The sequence below is a fragment of the Mustela lutreola genome, chromosome 3 (assembly GCF_030435805.1).
Source record: "Mustela lutreola isolate mMusLut2 chromosome 3, mMusLut2.pri, whole genome shotgun sequence".
NCBI classification, from domain to species: domain Eukaryota; kingdom Metazoa; phylum Chordata; class Mammalia; order Carnivora; family Mustelidae; genus Mustela; species Mustela lutreola.
The window spans coordinates 150,614,128-150,627,468 of NC_081292.1; positions in this window are offsets into that span (position 1 = coordinate 150,614,128).

The following is a 13,341-nucleotide window of genomic DNA, read 5'->3' on the forward strand; positions in this document are numbered from 1 at the left end:
CGGTCCTCCTTCAAACAAATAAAAACTTGCCAAGTCTTAATATAATTTTGGTTTTATGAGTTCTAGATTTCGGCTAAATATAAACCCTTCCAGGTGTGTTCAGTGCTGGCAGGTGGGGAAAAAGTGTTACTTTATGCTAAAAGTAGAAACATATGAAACTATTTTTAAGAGAGTGCTCTTGCGGCTTTGGATTTTGATTGTCTGTTTCAAAATAGTCGTTTAATGTGCTAAATGGGAGCAAATAAGAACATATGGTTTAAATCTACGCTGAAATACAAATGTATTTTTAATAACCATCATACAAGTACTTGACAAGATGTTTTAAGTTTTACTTTCCAGAATCAAGACATTAAAAATCAGTTTTAAGTGAAACAAGCCTCTGAGTATATCTTATAAATCTCTAGTGTACATTCACTGAGATTTTGGTCAAGGATTGGAAGTTCAGGGTCATTTTTAAAGTAACACTAAGGGGCTGAATATAGGCCAGATGCCGCCTGAGAAAGAAAATTCACACTTTTTATCTTTAAATGAATAAATATTCCAAGGAAGAACACTATCTAACTGAGAAATGTCATAACTTTCCTAAAGTAATGATATGTTCACAAAAATTATTTAATGCCATCTTTACATATTTTTATGAACTCATTCATATTGACAGTGCAACACCAATTCAGAACTTATTTGTCCTATAACCGATAAAGAGTCAGAAGGGTAATCAGTCAGGTCTTTACTTACATCAAGTAAGCATATCTTAGTCTTCCAAGTCCTGTGGAATATGATGAATCTAGTCTTGGGATGCCCCAAACCATTCATTTGCTTCCATAAGGACATGGTACATATATGATACACTGGAGACACTGGAGGAACATAATTCTCCAACAGAGAATTATGAAACTATTTGGCTAGGTATGTCTCAAACCATTCCAAGTCATGTCATGCACATGCTTCAATCAACATGAGAATAGTCTTGGTCACAGTGTCAGATTTTCTGCATTTTATTCTCAAGAGATTCCAAAGTTATGCCACCTGGCAATTAAGAGGGCTTTCCTCAAGCATTTGTTTCTGGCATATAATGCTGAAGGGGGAAGAGGAGCCATAGGAGGAGTAGAGACAGAAAGAGAAAAAGGAATTAATGGGAGGGGAAAGAAGAATGAAATCAGACTGGATTTCAGTTTGAATTTGATTTTGCTACATTACATTGCTCTTTACTAGGTCCGGCATCCTTCAACATGCTGTTGTTAAGGTTGCTTTGAGATGCTCAGGTATTGCCTGCCCATTTTTTGTTTTTTTTGGCATGATATTAAGATGATATAAAAAGGAGTCTTCAATTTTGAGAGCGGTATAAATGCACAATGAGAATCTGTGAGGTGTGTGCAGAGCTGGACAGGTGCTACTCACTGGATGTCTCATGTTATCATTGTCATGGAAGACACGTTATCATCTCTTTTGTCATGAACCCATACTGAGGACTTTATAAAGCAATATAGAGAAGAATAGTCATAATTTTCCTAGGTCCAAGAGCTGAAGATGCAGCATGAAGCAAGAAAACTATCCTGTCAAGATAAATTAATAAAACTATCTGGACAAGACACATCGTGTTGTATAATCCACATACAAGGATTAATGAACTTGGTGAACTGCTTAGGGGAACTCTCTCTGCCTTTGTGTCACCAGCTAGATGTTCAAACTGTGCCCTTTCCTTCTAATCATGCAGGACCATTTGCCAACCTCCCTTGTAATGGGGCATGGCCATGTGTCTGAATTCAGGACAAGGAAAGGTGGGCAGAAGAAAATAGTAACTTCTTTCCATGGCCAATTGAACTTTACATGAATGAGGGGAAAAAATCTTGAATTAATTTGTTGATATTTTGTGGTTTATTTGTTATACCAGGTAGTACTACTTGAACTATTAGAGGTAAGTTACCTTGAAATGAGATACAACTGTAAAAAAACAAAAAAACCAAAACCAAACCAAAAAAAACCCTCAAATATTTGGAATTACTTCAGTGGTTGGGCAGCAAATAGCAGAAAACTGATATAGTAGGGACCTGAAAGATAGAAACTCATAGTATTTAGAAAAACTATGTGATTCTGGATTCTGACTCATGTACCAACACCCTCCCCAGGCCATCCCATCCCTATGTCAGTCCTCCAGCACCCACTGATTACCGGGACTTTCCCCGGGTCACTTTGTATAGACTTGACCCTCTAGACTTGGCAGCTAAAATCTCTTTCGGTTACCACCTAAGGGCCTGTCCCACATCAGTGGCGAGTTCTTGCCTCTGGCCAACCAATTTTGGCCAGGATGGTGGGGATGAGGAAGATGCATTTCATTCCAATCATATCATCCAAATGACTTATTTGGATTTCTTCCCATGAAAAATAATAGAGATTTAAGTTTTATGTATAATGATTGGTATATAAAAGGCTTTTCAAACTCTTCTAGGCATAAGCCCAGTAAGAGAATTAAATCGTCATTCACTGTTCAGATTGGATCAACTTGTTTCTTGTTAAGCCACTGATGGCTTCCTGACTTAATTATGTGGGGATGGGGTGGTGGGGGAGGGGTGGCAACAGCACAATAGGGACAATAGAGCAGGAGCCTTTGAGAAAAAGGGGAGTATTATAGTTCTTTGTAGTCAAATGAGAAATGAACTATTGGGTCAGATATGGCAAATAATCTGGCGTGTGGGTAACTACCCCTACCTCCACCTCCAACCACTATTACATGACAGAGATTAAAAAAAAATATCCCTGAGTTCTTATTCTCTTTATCTTCAGAGTCTTGACATAGATTGAAATCATCAACATAGCACACCACACCCACCACAATCCATTTAAGTTGGCAAAACTCACTCTAAACCATCACTCATATCCTTTTTGATGGCTGTCATTCTATTTTTACCATACTAATGAGAATTAGGATCCTAAAGCTTCACATTTAAAAATAATTTTTCCAGCAAACCACACACTGAGCACTTGATGTTTCCCCATTGCTATTCTCATGTTAGTTGCATCTTTAAAAGCACAGAAAAATGCTATGTAATTGCACCATCAACCACCTACAGGATATTCCCACTGCAGCCATACCAAAAAAAAAAAAAAAAAAAAAAAAAAAAAATGCAAGTGGTTCCTTTTCCCCTTCAAAAGGCAAAACAATTTAATGTGATCTGGCACCAATGAGATACCTTGCAAATCAAACTTTTGTATCTGTCTGTTAACAAAGAAATAGTCAGCTATAACCTTATTGATGTTACCAGCAAACCCAGATGGAAGAGAGACACATTAACTACAGGAGATTGTGATCATAAGGGAGAAAGTCCCTCTGCACATGAAATGCGTGGAACCAGACAGTGTGGTCTCAAAAGCAATTGTTTGGATGATCCAGCCTAAGTTCCTCCAAACCTGGAAAGGGTAAAATTTCTTCTTTCATTAAGGAATTTTGCCACATCGCATCTGTGATTACAGTCATCTTTCTTTTAAGTTGTTTTTTGAAATGGACTTCAAAACAGTCATCCAAACTGGGTGAGAGCTGCCTTGTCTTTTCTTAAAGCAAACAAGTGAATTTGACATATTTTTCCCGCATGTCACCTCTTGAATTTGAAAAGACCTTAGGAAATCCAAAGTTTAAGGTTGTGCCATTAACTGATAAGACATTTTTGAAAACTATTTTGTTTTGATTTTGCCAGAAGAATGTATTCCTCAGATGTTGAGAGCTGAGGGATTGTTTGGAATTGTTTTCCCTTGCTGCATGGTAGTTTCTTCCTTCCCCTACTTCCATCCAGGCAACTGATAGAATTTTGAGTGGCCGTTTCAGATGTTGCATACTATCTAGGACCAATTCAACAAGCTGCAGAAAGAAGATAAACTGTAGTTCAGGTATTAATCTGGACAGGCCTACCAGTGCCCAAGGAATGCTAGCCCAGGAAATTCATCTCAGGGCTTTGATCATTGCAGGTGATTTAGCAGCCTCAACTTCTCAAAACCTCTGGGGAAGTTCTGGTGCAGAAGCAGTTGGAGCCATTGACTGTAACAGGGCCCATAGTGACTTTCCTATGTCTCAAGAGCTTCTATGTGCTATGCAGCTCCTTGTGAGATCATGCAGATAAATTGCTATGGTTGTTTAAAAAAATGATTTAGTCTCTGATTTTTCTAGTTGTAGAATAAATCCAGACCCCTTTCAAGATGTTGAGCTACTTGTTGAATTAGTTCTTGTTACTTTTTAAGTATTATTTTATTTGTGGACACAGAGTGCATGGGGATGAAAGTCAACCTGCTGTGATTCCAAAGACTCTGTCATTTTACTCCCTGTGTTACCTTGGGCAAATGACTTACCTTAGTGAAGCTTCCAGTTCTCCAGGTGTCATCAAAGGGAGGTGCAAACCTCCTTAAGGTTGCTGTGCAATTTTAAGGAGGTAATCTATGTAAAGCATTTAGCATATCACAGATCACTGTCTGTCAACCTTAGTGTGCACACGATTCTCCCAGGGATCTTATTAAAACAAAGATTCTGATCTAGTAGGTCTGGGATGGGACTTGCTTTTCTCATGAATTTTCTGGTGAGGTTAATATTAACTATTTCATGAACCACCATTTGGTAGGAAGTTTCTAGAGCACCTAAAATTTATTTTTTTTACCAATATTATTTGTTACCATTGTCATTATTATGAATATCTGCCATTCCTACTAAACACAATCTCACCTTAAAAAAAAAAAAAATAGAGACTCTGCTCCCATGTCAACTGTTTTATTCCCTTGTCCACACTGTTCTCAATACTGTGTGCTTAATAAATATTTGCTGGACCAATTAAGGGCAAAGTGCTCTCCATTGGCTTTTAATACCCATTTTTAGTAGCTCATTTACTAATAGTAAGTTAAACTAGTATGTTATGTTCTGTACAATTTGTTTCTTTAGATTTAACTAACTTATTTTCCAATTTCATCCTCCAATTTCAGTTAATAGGTTATTTCTTGGAATTTTCATAGCCCCAGACTTACCTCTATCACACATGTATGAAACACACTGTATACCTGTCTGCATCCTTATGTAGGTTTTGTGGGGCTTAGAACGAGGCAGTTCCCACATCTGCACCCTCATTACCTAACACAGCCCTGGCACACAGTAGGTACTCCATAAAACCCTGGGGAATAGGACAATAAACCAATGAATGATTGTAAAAATCGAAAAATCTAAAAAAAGAGCAGCTTCCTAACATTTGGGCATCTGAACCAAGAGAGATCACGATTTTTTGTCTTTTATTACTTGGCGGGAGTTTGATTAAAAACAAAGATGAAAACTGAGTTGAGAATTAGAGTCTTGTCTGTCTTCATCCAAGATCTGGCCCAGACTCTGGGTTAGAACTAGAAGACCAAATCTTCTCTACACCCTCACTCACACCTGACCGTGGCCCAGTTTTGTATCTAAGAGCTTCAGCTGTGGCAGGAAGGAACGGGACAGGAGGGGAGGCCACCTTTTCCGGAGGTCTCTGAGGCTGTATATCCAGTCCAGACATAGCTAAGACAGAAGCCTCTAGGTTTGTTATTCTCCTAGACATAGTTTCTGGAGGCTGTGAGGAAGCTGATTTTGGGTGGGTCTGGTGGCAGCTTTAGTCCTGTCATCGGCTCTCTCCCTATCCAAAAACACAAGGTAGATACAGCAAGTGACTAATTGGGGGGCCCTGATTTATTAGTTTGTTGAAACCTTGTCCTGAAAAACAGTAAATCAGGGAAGAATTTGAACTACACCCTCTGAAATTTTCTATAAACTCTAATCTCCAACTGATGTAATTCAAATTGTTTAGCTGATTTATCAACACCATAAATTTTTCTTGGGGCTGTGCTTCTCAATCCTAGCTGCACATTAGAATCACCTGGGGGCCCTTTTAAAAAATGCCGATGCTGGATGCGCACAACAGAACCATATTCTGTTAGAGCCTCAGCATCTTTGTTTTTTTTAAAACTGCTTAGGTGATTCTTATATGCAGTCAGAGCTGAGATTTTAGTAGATTACTTGCATTACAGAGTTGCCCATACATCTAATAATGTAGCTGAATGGATAATAGGTAAAAGAGTCCTATTTAAATTTTTAAAATATAATTATCGCTTTGCATATGGTAGGTCTTCAATAAATATTGGCTGAATAAATATTAAAATTTTATGCCACTACTGTATAAACCACTGAACTGGAGGAAAGAAAAATATAGGGGAACAGTTTCTTATGGTTTCATGTTTCAAAGGAAACATATGGCTCTTGTTGCTAAGGAAACAGTCATCCGTTCAAGTTCCTCATTCCATCTTTAGGTCACGCCCAGTGCTGATCATGTCAAGACTTCAAGAGAAAAGTATTTTTAAAATCATTTTATAACCAAGTTATCCTGGCTCAGAAAAAAAAAAAAAAAAAAAAAAAAAAAAACTATTGCCATGTTTTGTTATATACCCAATAGTCAGGATTCCATGAGCAGGGAATTATTTTCAAGGTGTTTTACAGGAAAAAAAAAAAAAATTGTTGCATTGTAGGCTGGATGTCTTAAGTCTATCTTCAAATATTTAAAACCCCAATCTATTGCCATTCAAAGTCCACATTATAATATAGTTATCAGAACCTGGACCAGTGTGAAGCAAGTGAGGGGTCTAGGGCACAAAATTAAAGGGGGCACTCTAAAATGTGAGTACCTCTTTAAATTTTGCACCCTAGGTGATTTAGTTACTTTACCCCCTGTCCTGGTTATGACAATCACTTCTAAAGTAGAAATGTGTTTTCACATATTTTTTTAAAAAAGAATAATTTCTCCATTTTCAACTTTAGAAACTGAAGGCAATTATTCAATTTGGAGTAGAGCCAAATTGCCCAGGTTAATTTCTTTGTTCTTCTGAAAAGCACATTGGGACTTACAATGGCAATGCATTCTCAGGACCTCAAGTATAGATCTTATAGTTAAAATGGGTGCCCACTTGTAATCTCCTTTCCAACAACCTTCCTCCTTCTTTGCTGGCAGAGCCCCAAGTTTGTTCAAGTGTCTGTCCATCTCCCATATGACTCATGGATGAATTCTGATTAGTCTGAGCCAATCATGGCATTTCATTCCTATTGCCTAAGATTGGTTAGGGATAGGTATGGGACTCCTTTCTACACAATATGACAAAAGATATCTTTTGGATAAATTTTCTTGCTCTTAAACTGGTATACACAGGAGGGATTAGTCCCACTTCTCTCACTGACTATATTTTCTATCTCTATACGCTGCTTGGAAAGATACTAGGGATTCTTTAGTTAGGAGGAAAGCCATTTGAGAACAAAGCCAACATGATGAATATATGAAGTAGAATGATGGAAAGATCCTAAGCCTTTGATTTCCATATTATGCTACTAAGTCCAACTGTGGAACTACTCGTCTCTTTGGCCTGCTTAAAGTAAGGGGAAACATATATATCTTATTATTTAGGCCTATTTTGTTAGGTTTTTATGTTGCCTTCAGCCAGAGCATCTAATATCCAAAAGCATCTGTCATTTTTCCTATTTGATAAAAAGTAACTTGAGTAGTACCTGGGTTTAAGAGCAAAGAAGCCAAAAGTATGGCATTAAAAGGGTAAGTATTTCATGATTTTTGGTAAAAATAATAATAGGAAAACCTAGCTGGTATTTGGTAAAAATAGTAAGAACAACAAATAGCTTACTGTTTAGGAAAAAGAATTTATGTGACTTCAGTATCTTAGACCAGAATTTCTCAAGTTTGGGATTATGGACATTTTCCACTGGATCATTCTTTATTGTAGGGGGCTGTCCTGTTCATTGTAGGATGCTGTTAAGCAGAATCCCTGGCCTCTACTCACCAGGTGCCAACAGCATCCTCTACCCTTTTCTAATTGTAACAAGAACGTCTCCGGATGCTACCAAATGTCCTAGGGTAGGGTCAGGGATGGAGGTAAGGGCAAAATCAACTATTGTTAAGAGCACTGCCTTAGACTCAATTAACCCTAATAAAAAGGTGCATAGGAAGAAAACATAAAGCCCTCATTTTAGAAAAACAGGAAGATATTTAATCAGTTTCTATTCAATTCATTAGCAAATATTAAATGCATGTTTTCTATGTTCCAAATACAAGGTTTGTTAGAGTTAGGAACCCAGAATATCACCATGGAGGCAGAAATCTTATTTGTCTTAATTATAGTTTCAGTTCAGTGCTCCACACAGTGCCTGGCATATGGTATACTCAATAAATAGATAAAGAGATGAGGGGACAGATGTGGATTGATGGAAGGATGGATGGATGGATGGAAAAAATAATCCCTTAAAATACTTACTGTATCAGAGACAAAACTAATCCACTCAAAATCTAATTTGAAAATAAGCAGGTGATGAGACCCATGTTGTAAATAAAGCAGGACAAGAATCTTGCGAATAGAGCTACCTATGAGTGCTAACAGAGCGAGGATGGAAAATGTGATTTAAAAAGAAAAACTCCAGAAGTTATAATGAAATTTTAAAAATATGAAGCGTGGTGACAAAGTAGAGAAAGAAGGTGAAGGAAAACCACAATCCATTATGAACTTTAAGGCAATAGGTCCCAAACTTTACTCCTCCTGGGAATATGGAGAAAAGTGAGGGAAGGAAAATGTTAGTTGATAAGGAGACTCCAAACTTTGCCTCAGTTACAACTGTCATCCTAGTACCTTTATTAGTTTACTCTATTAAATTTGAATACTCGATGTAATAGTTGGGGGGTGCGGTGGGGTCTGAAGACTGCTTTTCTAGGAACTAAAGATGTAGAAAATCTATGGTGCCACAAATAGATTTGAATAGGCTGGATGAGAGAGAAAAAAACACAGTGGGTCTGGAGAGTAGGGAGAGTTGAATTAAGCTTGAGACCGATGAATTTGAGGTGTTGCTGTAGCATCTATTGAAGATGTGTTGGGCCAAAAAGAAATTGGCACTTAGAAACCAGATAAGAAGACAGGGCAAAGATGTGCAAGTGGGCATCATCTTACATGGGTATGAAACCCTGCAAGGCACTAATAAAGAGGCTAGGGAACCCAGGTTAAGCATAGATCTGTTATCAAATCATAGCAAGAGAAAAAAATCAAATCACCAATTAATATTGATGTTGAAAGCAAAAGAAGCAGCTGTGAGAAAGGAAGAAGATAAGGAACCAACAATGGCCTGAGAAGAGTTGTATCAATGATAGAGAGCTGTTATTGACATGTGTCTTGGAAAGTTGGAAAAAGATGGAGCCGAGAATGCGTCCTGCATCTGGCAATAGAAAGACAGTTAATAGCACTTCAGGCAGCAAAAAATATCTTTTCAACTGTGTAGGGCTGGACAAGAGCCTGTGCAAATGTTCCGTATAGCGTGAGAGCTAGAAAATATGCTTAAGAGTGATCTATTTTGCAAAAGTCCCAGAGCACAACTTGACATTAGTGGGAGCTGATATGCCACAAATGAATGACTAATGCAGTCTAAAATAAACCACTATGAAATCTCTAAAGCTATCTTATTGAAGTTGATGGTTCTTTTCCAAGAGTTAGACAGCTTTCACAACTTCCTGGGCAAATGAAATCTGGATCACCTCATAAGGGAAACCCACCTACTTGGTTTAATTTTACCCAGCTCTAGTCCTTCACCAGAAAGGAGAGAAGATGAATTGTTTGGGAACTAGTAGCTCAACATGGATAAAGGAGCTAGAGGCCATAGAGGAAGGGCCCTATACTTCAAGAGAGGTAGATATCATTGCCCTCAAGTGCTACTCTAATCGTTTTTAGTGTCAAAATCCTTGCCAAACAAAATATCACTTAAAAGGCAAGACAAATGATTCTAAGAGAAACAGGGCTGCTTTGGTTGAAGTAGAATTGGAGAACCCTGCCTGTGAGCCCATCTTCTGTAACCTTCATGAATATACTCATTAGACCTCAGAGCACAACTGAAAACAATGCACTGAACCCCTTTATTTTCAAATAGACTCTGAAGCCCAGACATGTTTAAGGGCTCACTGAACATGGCCCAGCTAGCTAATGGCTCAAACTGAGTTAGAACCTAATTATCCTTAATTTTTACACATTGCATTTAAGTTCAAATATTCTAGGGGACATTCACCTAAGAGTACAGAACAAAAGCAGGATGGTTTTTTCCTTAATCTTTGGATGCCTTCAGAGAAGCTGTACAGATAATGTAGTTCCTTTTCTAAATCACGTATCTTCCATTAATTGATTTATTTGGAAATAAATAAGAATTGGTTTTATAGAAATGGAATAGTGGACTAATTTTTTTCACCATCCATTTTGTACTTTCTTTTAACGGATTGTAAACAATTACATACCAAAGTCAGTAAAGCTTGCTCTCTCACTTAAAGATTCTCTGCCTTAAAGTGCATTTAAAGTACGTAAATGGAAAGAGAGCGGTGGGAAAATGACATCTTGTCCCCATTTGTGCATTAACAAGAAAATCAGATATAGCTGTAATCTAACCTTAATAAATCAAAACTCTTTGGGGAAGATTTGATGGTCTGACTCCAACATCAAATCCATTCGGCACTGTCTCCACAGCTGTTAGCAGCTTTTGTGGAAGTCTATGTAGGAGAAAACATTCAAAGGCTATTTCTGCTTCTACAGAGCACAGACATAAGTCCTGTTTTGACAGGCAGATTTTATAGTGGTTTATTTTGGTCTACATTAGTATTTCATTTTTTGGCATTAAAGTCTTAACCGATGCCAAATCTGCCCCTCTCTTCCTATATGCTCTGTGTTTTCTCTACAAACAGGAAATTGCTAGGTTTAAACATTATTTGCTTTGTATGATAATAGCTAAGCGGTGTCTGGCAACCAACTGTGTTAGAGTATTACACTGAGAAGAAACTGTAGTGAGCCACTTCCTGCACAAGAGAAGAGAATTTCTAAATGTGAGTTTTTGTCTCTTTTTTTGGGTGTGTGGTAGTTTTCAACTGACTTCTAAAGATCCAATGATGGTTTCTCCTCCTGGCTCTCTTGTTCAAGTGCTGCGTACATGACAGGCACTTCAAAACTTCTTGAAAGCTAAATGTAGTCTGATAAAACTGGATACATTGTAGTCCAGGAGAGGATACCCAAGTCAGAATCCAGTAGCCATGCCACCTGGGCCCAGAATGCCCACACATTATCCCCCAGGGATTATAGGCAAGAGGGACAAAGTTTCCTGAGACAGTCTATTGCATCTACAAAACACGGAAATAATTTGCAGTCAGGTCAAATGCCTTTGGAGAATGTGATTCATTACACTGCTTATGACCTATACCGAATTTGAGTTTGGAGATCTTCATCTTAGTATGAAACTAGGTAGATTTATGGGTCTGTCCACACTGCAGAGTCCTTTGACGTCATCTCAATAGGAAGTGTTCTTGGTAGAGGGAATATTAAGTCAATACCTAGGTTTACATTATGCAAAATTAATTAATCAAGTAAGGCAAATAACATTTTATTTCTGTAAGAAAATAAACATTCGATCACTTATTTGGCCATTTAAAAAAGGATGGTTTAAATAATTTTGCATACAGTACCTAACCATACCAATACCTAACGGAAGAAAAATAAAATAAAATGAAGCTATCCCTATGACCTTTTCACTTGTTTTTTCAATATCAAGCTTTCCATAGCATAATATAATTATATATATGTTTTTATTTATATACATATGTATATACACACATATATAAACATAATATTCTTCTATATAAAGATAGACATACAGATAGATGATAGATATAGAGATAGAAATAGATCCAAATGTCTAAATAACATGTTAATAGAGGTAAAAAAACAGGATAAATAAAATCCATAATCTTTGCTCACATGACTAATTACATTTCTATTAATAAATATGTAAACTAAATATTAATTAAAATATATTCTGAGCAGTCTTTGGTACTTGGACAGAAGAAAAGAGAATAATGCAATAGACAAGGAGGAGTGTTTAAGAAAAATAAAGACTTCAGTATTGATATTTGTAGTACATTTCCAGTATTGTGATGTGTTTCTTACCCTGAAGATATTTTTGCATTTGATGGTGGAGTGGGGATGTAATAAAAAGAAGACTGTTATTTTATATAGGGATACACCTTAATGAATCTGTTGGCTATGCACAGGTAGCCACATTCCTTGGGCATTATCTGAAAGAAAGAGAATGAGTTATAAGAAAGGTTTTCAAGATAAAGTCGCAGGGATTTTTAAGTGAAATGAGGAACAGAACGAAGTGGGGTTCTCTGAAAGGAGAAAGCAGGCCACAGCAACATGGTGGTATGTTAGGGACTGGAAGAAGATGGCCCAGAATGGACTTCCTATGTATAATTCTGTAATAATGGATAATTTTTGAAAGAACGACATCCAATAGTTAGATTAAGTTGTTTTAAACTCTGTGCATTATTTTCACATTAATATTCCCAAACCAATAGTAAAAGTTTGTAAGATATACTTGCATGCTCTCAGCAGTCACTTGGAAAATAAGGGGAAAGAGTTATAACCATATTTCAAGTGCATCGTTGAGGAAAGAGAAAAATCATAAGGAGAGATTTTTAAAAACCCACAATTTATAATCACTCACATTTATCTGTTCCTTGGAGTATCTTGGCCTTTGCCAATAGGCTGTGAGCTCCATTAGAATAGGGACTGTTTCTGTCTTTAGGAACTGTTCTGTCTTATGAACTGACATACCCAAATATCCAGTATCTAGTTCAGTGCCTAGTCCTTACTTAGTGCTCAATAAAATTTGTTGAATGGACAAAGAAATATAAATTGATCTGGAACCATTAGTTCAAATTATTAAAAGACATAGCAGCCATAAGTACCTCTGCACAAGCCATTAGAAATATAGCAGCAATGTTTACAATAGCCAGACTATGGAAGAGCCCAGATGCCCATCAACAGGTGAAGGGATAAAGAAGATGTGGAATATATATACAATGGAATACTACTCAGATATCAAAAAAGAGAGAAAGAAAGGAAGAAAGAAAGAAAGAAAAAAGAAAGAAAGAAAGAAATCTTGCCATTTGTAACAACATGGATAGAATTAGAGGGTATTATGCTAAAAGAACTAAGTCAATCAGAGAAAGACAATTATCATATGATCTCACTCATATATGGAGTTTACAAAACAAAACAGAGGATCATAGGGGAAGGGAGGGAAAAATAAAACAAGATGAAATCAGAGAGGGAGACAAACCATAAGAGACTCTTAATCATAGGAAACAATCTGACAGTTGTTGGAGGGAAGAGGAGTCAGGGGAGGAGGTAAAAGGGTGATACACTGTACGTTAATTAATTGAATTTAAATTAAAAAAAATACAATGAATTCCACTGAAATGCACAATCAGATTGTGTATT